A 9,633-nucleotide genomic window follows, 5' to 3' on the forward strand; every position below is an offset into this window, starting at 1 on the left:
TGAATGGAACTGAAGGCCATTATCTTTAGTCAGATAACTTAGAAACAGAAAGTCAAATACCAGGTATTCTTACCTATAAATTGGAGCTAAATAATGTGTACATATGGACAAAGAGAGTGGAATAACAGACATCAGAGACTCAGAAACATGGGAGGTTGATTAGGGATAAGAAATTAATGAGTTCAATGTTATATTAAAAGCTCAGACATCACAACTATGTCATATATCCATGTAACAAAACTGCGGTTATAGCTTCTAAATCTATAAAGATAACATAAAATTGTAATAGAATAATATGAAAAGTTAATGGTTTACCCTGGATTATATTCAGTACATTTTTCTTCATTAGAAGTACAAATGCTTGCATCCCAATTAGATTTAAATATTTTACCTGATTTACTAATCTAATAGAATCAAATTAATTTAATAAAAGGTGTATGCCACATTTTTAACATTGACATGATAATAGCAAACCATGATTGAGTCTATTTTCCATTTTTGACAAATTATATTATTGCCTCTTATTTCTCTCAATATTAATGAGCCATATGCATCACAAATATAAAGTAAAACTAATATTTAAAAACTGTTTGCACTCACTTCAGCAGCACATATACTAAAATTGGAAGGATACAGACAAGATTAGCATGTTCCCTGTGCAAGGATGACATGTAAATTTGTGAAGCATTCCCTATTTTTAATATAAAAGTAAAAAACCCATCCAAAGGATAGCAACTTCAAAGTTTAAAGGAACATCAGCCCGTACAGATGAGAAAGAACCAGTACAAGAACTCTGGCAACTCAAAAAGCCAGAGTGTCTTTTTACCTCCAAATGGCCACACTAGTTCTCCAGCAATAGTCTTTAACTGAAATGGCTGAAATGACAGACATAAAATTCAGAATCTGGATAGAAATGAAGATCATCATGATTCAGCAGAAAGCCAAAACCTGATGCAGGGAATCTAAGGAATCCAGTAAAAAAATACAGGGGCTGAAAGATGAAATAGCCATTTCAAGAAAGAACCGAACTGATTTGATAAAGTTGGCAAACTCACCAAAAGAATTTCATAATACAACTGTAAGTATTAACAGCAGAATAGACCAAGCTGAGGAAAGAACTTCAGAGCTTGAATACCAATTCTTCAAATTATTTCAGTCAGACAAAAACCAAGAAAAAAAAAATGAATAGAACCTCCAAGCAATATGAGATTATATAAAGAGACCAAATATACAACTCATTGGCATCCCTGAAAGAGAGACAGAAAAAGCAAGAAACTTGGAAAATATATTGTTCATGAAAATTTCCCTGACATTGCTAGAAAGGCCAACATTTAAATTCAGAAAATGCAGAGAGCCCTTGCAAGATAACATACAAGATAAGCATCTTCAAGACACATACTCATCAGACTTTTCAAGGTTAACATGAAAGAAGATCTCTACAAGAATTACAAAATACTCCTCAAGGAAATCAGAGACAACACGAACAGATGGAAAAACATTCCATGCTCAGGAATAAGAAGAATCAATATTGTTAAAATGACCATGCTTTCCAAAGCAATTTACAGATTCAATGCTATTCCTATCAAACTACCGATGACATTTTCCGCAGAATTAGAAAAAATTATTCTAAAATTCTATGGAACCAAAAAAGAGCCTGAAGAGCCAAGGCAATTATAAGCAAAATGAACAATGCTGGAAGCATCATATAACCCAACTTTAGATTATATCACAAGACTACAGTAACCAAAATGGTATGATACTGTACAATAACAAACACATAGACCAATGTAACAGAATAGAGAGTCCAGTAAGTGTAAGCCCATACACTTACAACCACGTGTTCTTTAACAAATTCAACAACAACAAGCAATGGAGAAAGTACTCCCTATTCAATAAATGACACTGGGATAACTGGCTAACCATATGCAGAAGACAAACTGAATCCATTCCTTAAACCATATACAAATCAACTCAAGATGGATTAAAGACTTAAATGTAGGCTGGACGTGGTGGCTCATGCCTGTAATCCCATCACTTTGGGAGGCCGAGATGGGTGGATCACCTGAGGTCAGGAGCTCAAGACCAGCCTGGCCAACATGGTGAAACCTCGTCTCTACTAAAAGTACAAAAATTAGCCTGTCATGGTGGTGCATGCCTGTCATCCCAGGTACTCAGGAGGCTGAGGCAGGAGAATCGCTGGAACCTGGGAGGCAGAGGTTGCAGTGAGCCAAGATCATGCTACTGCACTCCAGCCTGGGTGACAAAGCGAGATCCCCATCTCAAAAAAACAAAAAAAAGAAGACTTAAATATAAAACTTAAGACTATAAAAACTCTGGAAGAAAGCCTAGGAAATATCATTTTGGGCATAAGAATAAGCAAAGATCTTATGACAAAGATGCCTAAGGTAATTGTAACAAAAACAAAACTTGACAAATGGAACCTAATTGAACTAGAGACCTTCTGCACAGCAAAAGAAATCATCAGCAGGTTAAAGAGATAACTCACAGAATGGGAGAAAATATTTGCAAACTATGCATCTGAGAAAAGTCTGATATCTAGAATCTATAAGGAACTTAATTTTACGAGCAAAAAAAGAAACAACCCCACTAAAAAGGACATGAACACACTATTCAAAAGAAGATATACACAGGACCAACAAGCATAGGAAAAAATCCTCAACATCACTAATCATTTGAGAAATGCAAATCAAAATGGCAAGAAGATACCATCTCACACCAGTCAAAAAATAACAGGTGCTGGTGGGGCTGCGGAGGAAAGGGAATGCTTAAACACCACTAGTGGGAAGATAAATTAGTTCAGCCATTGTGGAAAGCAATTTGGTCATCTCTCAAAGAACTTAAAACAGAATTACCATTCAACCCAGCAATCTCATCTTTGGGTGTATATACTCAAAGGGATATAAACCACTTGATATGGTTTGGTTCTGTGTCCCCACCCAAATCTCATCTTGTAGCTCCCATTTCCCACGTGTTGTGGGAGGGACCCAGTGGTACATAATTGAATCTTAGGAATGGGTCTTTCCCATGCGTTCTCATGATAATGAATAAGTTTCATGAGATCTGATGGTTTTAAAAATGGGAGTTTCCCTGCACAAGCTGTCTTTATTTGCCTACTGCCATCCATGTAAGATGTGACTTGCTCCTTCTTGCCTTCCACCATGATTGTGAGGCCTCCCCACGCATGTGGAACTATAAGTCAAATAAACCTCTTTCTTTTGTAAATTGCCCAGTCTTGGGTATGTCTTTATCAGCAGTGTGAAAACAGACTAATACTCCATTCTACCATAAAGAAACATGGACTTGTATGTTCATCACAGCACTATAAACAATAGCAAATACATGGAATTAACCTAAATGTCCATCAACAGTAGACTGGATAAAGAAAATGTGGTACATGTACACCATGGAATACCACACATCCATAAAAAAAAAAGAATGAGATTATGTGTTTTGCAGCAACATGGATGGAGCTGGAGGACATTATCCTAAGTGAACTAATGCAGGAATAGAAAATCAAGTGCCACATGTTCCCATTTATAAGTGGGAGCTAAACATTGAGTAGAGATAGACACAAAGAAGGGAACAGTAGACATTGGAGCCAATTTGAGGTGGGAGGGTGAAAGGAGACTGAGATCAAAAAACTACCTGTTGGGTACTATGCTTATTATGTGAATGACAAAATATTCTGTAGCCAAACCTCCACAACTCGCAGTTTACCTAAATAACAAACATGCACATGTACCCTTTAAACTAAGCAGTATCTTAAGAGAATAAAAATGAAGATAAAAAAGTGTTACCTTCCTGAAAAGCAAGGAATTTTCCTTTTAATTTACATATGAGTTGAAGGAAAATTAGTCTTAAATTGGTCTGTTTAGAAATGAGAAGTAAAAATCTGAAGTAGGAGGAGAATACAGAGATGAGACAAGTTTGAGGCACATTTGAGACATAAATAGGTGTCCTCAGGAAGTGACTGAAAATGATGAATTACAGTGAGAGAGGTAATAGAGAGTAGTAGTTAAAATCAGCCTTGGCTGTCAAATGAAATGATGATACAATTTCAGCTTTGCCACCTGATAACAATAACACTATAGGCAATTGGTTTAACCTCACTTACCCTCATTTTCTTTTATTGTTACATGGAGTGTTTGGGATGATTAAATAAGATAATGTTCCCAAATCATTTAATGATCCCTGGATTACAGTGAACATTCAATAATAGGTAGATATTACATTTCTGACAGTGATGCTGATGGTGATGGTAGTTGTCATGGCAATTACAAAACAACTGAAAGCTTTCAGTTTAGGGCACTTTGTGATATAAGGTGATAAAAGTAATCTGGAATTTTGGATATATGATAACTTTAATGTCTGTAGGATATCTGGATTAACCTAGAAGAGATTATCCTAAGTGATAAAAATTCTGGATCACCACTGAGCAGGTAATATCTGGCGTTATTACCCAAGACAAGTGTGTTAAATGAGACAAAAATAAATGACCAGGAAACATTGACATTGATTGCATTTAAAAAGAGAAAAGAACTCTCATGGAGTCAGAAAAAAGATAGAAGATAATATTATCAAAGAAGCCAAGGCAAAATAATTTCTTGATTAAAAGATTAAACTGCAATAGTGAAGACATCTCAAGAGAGTGAAGACCAAGAGGAAATCATTGGATGTGGCAGTCAAGACATCCATTAATTATCATGACAGCCTGTTTTTTTTTTCTTTTGAGTGGGGATGAATAAAGATAAGTTAATTTTGTTGATGCCTGGATAAAATATTTAAAAAGATGGCAAAAATAGACTAATCTTCAAAACAATCTTCATGTTAGCCCTATTTTGTATGTGAGAAAAACAGAAGCAGAGAAAAATTAAAATACTCACTTGTGATCACAGTTCATAAGCAGTGGAATCAGCATTAAAATCTTGTTTTAGAGCAGTTAAAAATCATAGCTCTCATTAATATATTCTATTTGCAATTAATTTCAATGAGATTAATTTGTCCACATATAATGAAAAGCTAATTTCTCTTGGCTTATAGACAACGTTCTAATCTATTGGGTTAGACATTAACTTTAGTAGGAAGTGATTGATTTTCAAGGGGAGAAATTATTCTAAAATTCTGGCAAAATTTCATTTAGCCATAGGTAAAAAATTAGATCAGGATATTGTTTTACTATGGGTGCCACTTCAAAGGAAGAAAAATTTTTTAAACAGGGAACCTGTATCATTGGCCAAAGAAAACTGTTTCTATAATTCTTGACACTATGTCAGCTCTGAATCTGCACCTTGACATGCCTAGTACAGTCCAATTAAATGGCACCTGTTCTTTTGGGGTTTCTAAAAAAGCAATTATTCTTAGATTTTTGTTTATTCCCACCCTTCCTCTAACCCTGAAAGTAGTTGTTCATCCAACCACAGTAATGATGATGACAGGATAATTTCATCAAATTGATCCTAGAGACTATATGATTAAATCTCACAGACGGTTTGGAGGGGTCATTCATTGGCTAAACTGTTTTAGAATTTCTCTAATTCATCAGGCCTGTCCCAGACCAGTTATTAAAGCACAGAAATGCCAGAATCTAACTTCCACCTAAGGCTCTTTCATTCTCCAAGACTGTAACTAAATATGTGGTACATGGTATTTTTTGTGCTGAAGAGAAATGAGGGAAGATAACAGGATGGAGATGAGGACCTTCAATTTTCCCAAAAAGTTTTATAGGTAAAAGTAAAAAACAAAAAAATAATAAAATTAAGCTTTATAGGGGACATTTTAGAAAACAACACATACTATTGTCTTTGAGGAACTTGGGCCTTTTGCATGTTTAAAGGGACAAGAAGACCCCAGGCTTAATACTTCCATGTCTAAGAGAGTATTTTATTAGTCAATTAATAGTTTGTGTCTGATATTTAAAAATAAGCATTAATTTTAACTTACATATAGAATGGCATGACACACAAACTTTTTTTGTATATTCACTATCTTATTAGAGCCTGCCAACAATTTAATAAAAAATCTAACCCCCTACAAAAACAACAGTTCTGGATAAATTAACAGGCTTGTTTTCTTTTGTTGTTGTTGTTTATTACTTTATTGGGATAATTTAATAAGTACATAGGACAGTAAGAAAATTGTACAGTTCAAATACACATATTTGTACTCCTAAATGAACATTTTACCGACACATGTAAAATGTGCAAAAACAGAGAGAATCTCACAAACATAACTATGAGCAAAAGAAGCTAGAAACAAAGGATTACATATTGTTTGAATTAATTTATGACTCAATGACAGGCAAAACTTATTTATGCTAATATATACGTTACAGTAGATATACAGTAAGAAAATTGTACAGTTCAAATACACATATTTGTACTCCTAAATAAACACTACCTAGGTTAGGATACAAAACATTCCTATTACCTAAGAATTGTCCCTTATGCCCCTCTATGCCAATAACTCCCCGTTACCACTCTTATATTAGCATAAATAAGTTTTGCCTGTCATTAAGATTCATAAATTAATTCAAGCAATATGTAATATTTTGTATCTAGCTTCTTTTGCTCATAATTATGTTTGTGAGAGTCTCTATGTTTTTGCATGTTTTACATGTATCAGTAAAATGTCTTTTCTTACTGTTGCATACCACTTTTTTTGTCCCTCCCCAGCCCCCCACCCCGCACAGGCCCCAGTGTGTGATGGTCCCCTCCCTGTGTCCATGTGTTCTCATTGTTCAACTCCTATTTATGAGTGAGAACATGTGGAGTTTGGTTTTCTGATCTTGTGATAGTTTGCTGAGAATGATGGTTTCCAGCTTCATCTATGTCCCTGCAAAGGACATGAACTCATCCTTTTTTATGGCTGCATAGTATTCCATGGTATATATGTACCATATTTTCTTAATCCAGATAGTTTGCTGAGAATGATGGTTTCAAGCTTCATCCATGTTCCTGCAAAGGACATTAACTCATCTTTTTTTTTTTTGAGACAGAGTCTCGCTCTGTCACCCAGGTTGGAATGCAGTGGCTCAATCTCGGCTCACTGCAAGCTCTGCCTCCCGGGTTCATGCCATTCTCCTGCCTCAGCCTCCCGAGTAGCTGGGACTATAGGTGCCCGCCACCACGACCGGTTAATTTTTTGTATTTTTACTAGAGACAGGGTTTCACTGTGTTAGCCAGGATGGTCTCAATCTCCTGACCTCATGATCTGCCCACCTCGGCCTCCCAAAGTGCTGGAATCACAGGCATGAGCCACAGCACCCGACTGAACTCATCCTTTTTTATGACTGCATAGTATTCCATGGTGTATATGTGCCACATTTTCTTAATCCAGTCTATCATTGATGGACAGTTGGGTTGCTTCCAAGTCTTTGCTATTGTGAACAGTACCACAATAGAATGATTCATAATCCTTTGGGTATATGCCCAGTAATGGGATTGCTGGGTCAAATGGTATTTCTAGTTCTAGATCTCTGAGGAATTGCCACACTGTCTTCCACAATGGTTGAACTAATTTACACTAATTTACACTGCCACCAACAGTGTAAAAGCGCTATTTTTCCACAACCTCTCCAGCATCTGTTGTTTCCTGACTTTCTAATGATCGCCATTCTAACTGGAGTGACATGGTATCTCATTGTGGTTTTGATTTGCATTTCTCTAATGACCAGTGATGATGAGCATTTTTTTATATGTCTGTTGGCTGCATAAATGTCTTTTGAGAAGTGTAACAGGCTTGTTTCCAAAGAAATAATTCACTCTTTGTTTATCCCACATACACAGTTGAGTGTCAACACTTTATGCCAGGCAGTATCCTGGAAAGCAAAGATTCAATAGTGAACAAAATATACAAACTTCCTAATATAATAGAATTTATAATACAGTTTGCATACTGGGAAAGAGAAGAAAAAAATGCAACTACTAGAAAATCAGATAGAGATAGAGAGAAAGGGAAAAAATGTAAGTAATAGAAATTCAGATTTTAGGTGAAAAATGGGTCAGGTGCGGTGGCTCACACCTGTAATCCCAGCACTTTGGGAGGCCGAGGCAGGTGGATCACTTGAGGCCAGGAGTTCAAGACCAGCCTGGCCAACATGGTGAAACCTTGTCTCTAGTAAAAATCCAAAAATTAGCTGGGTGTGGTGGCGGGTGCCTGTATCTCAGCTACTTGGGAGGCTGAGGCACAAGAATCACTTGAACTTGGGAGGCAGAAGTTGCAATGAGCTGAGATCACACCACTTCACTTCAGCCTGGGTGACAGAGCAAGGCTCTGTCTCAAAAAATAATAACAACAGAGGCTAGGGGAAAAATAAAGCGAGGGGCAGAGGGAGAAGCATATGGAAGGGATGAAATGGGTGAGGAAGGTGAAGTTGTTATTTAACATATCTATGAATTAGCCATCTAGATGAGCAGGAGAGTGAATGAAGAGAGAAAATGAGATTGGTTTCTGAAAAGACTTATAAGATTACTTGAAGTCAAAGGTCATAAATTTAAAGTGAAACCAATCATCACAGTTGTGATTTTTAAACTATGTTCCCCCCTGCAATAGGAAGCAAGTTGTAATTCAACCAGGGATGTTAATACAGTAATATACTAGGTATGTCCAACCAAGAAAGGCAGGACAAAAGATTTGAAAGTACATGCAATGGAATGATGACCAATTAAGTATAGATCAAAATCAAGTTACAATATTATGAAAGTCAGGGTCCTGGAGGCAGTAAACTAGAACAGAAAGTATTGAGGTGTTTAATATTTTATAGATGGAGTGCAATTATTGGTTGTAACATAGCATTCGGTATGAACTTGGCAGTAAGAAGCTAATATGGAATGGAAGTCAAGATTATTAGAGTAAAAACTGTCAAAGAATGAAGAGCATTGGGTATTGAATGTATTATCTAAATGGATATTGAGGTCACCAAAAAAGTATGAGGTAATGTTGGGTAGGGTTGGATTTAAAAGCTAAAATCTTCACACAATGAGGGGGACCAAGGGTATGCTCTTAGACTGACTAACTCATGAATGGAGAGCAGTCTTTGAAAACTGAGGCATATACTACTGGAATGAACTTCCAAGCAGTGAGTTTTTAGAAAGAAAGATAGTGAAGAAAGGAACAAAGAGGAAATATCTATTCCAGTACCAATCCCACAACAATAGTAAGAGATAAATCACCTACCCCTTAAGACAGCTAGAAGGAAAGCAGTGTTATTGGAGGGAATAGTTAGGTTTTATTTAGAGTAATACATTGAAACCATCTAGAGAAGAAAGGGCATAGAGAATTCTTTTATTGATCATTAGTTACAGAAGGCAAAGTTCATGGTTTTGAAACCAGCCCAATTGTTCCATAGAACTCTTATTTATATTTTTTTGAATAAACATAGAAATGGACCCTCCCTGGTCCTAAAACTTGAAACTTACATTTGCCATACCTGAATTCCTCGCTCAGGCAAGGAGCTGAAAGTTATCAGATAGCTGTATGCAGGCAATGAGACACCAGACTCCTCATCCATCATGATTTCTTCCTTACCCCTCCTTAATTCCTGTTTTCCTGCCTTCCTTACTATATAAACCCCTAATTTTAGTTGGTTCAGGGAGATGTACATAAGACGATTCT

At 36.3% G+C, this 9,633-nt stretch overlaps 1 non-coding gene across 1 annotated transcript; it reads left to right on the forward strand.

Moving 5' to 3' along the window:
* The first annotated feature begins 592 nt into the window (after nt 1–592).
* LOC112209570 (U6 spliceosomal RNA) lies at nt 593–699 on the forward strand. Its single transcript, XR_002944408.1, has one exon. It is a non-coding gene; the product is annotated as a U6 spliceosomal RNA (small nuclear RNA).
* Nucleotides 700–9,633: the final 8,934 nt, after the last annotated feature.

The sequence above is a fragment of the Pan troglodytes genome, chromosome 5, assembly GCF_028858775.2.
Source record: "Pan troglodytes isolate AG18354 chromosome 5, NHGRI_mPanTro3-v2.0_pri, whole genome shotgun sequence".
NCBI lineage: Eukaryota > Metazoa > Chordata > Mammalia > Primates > Hominidae > Pan > Pan troglodytes.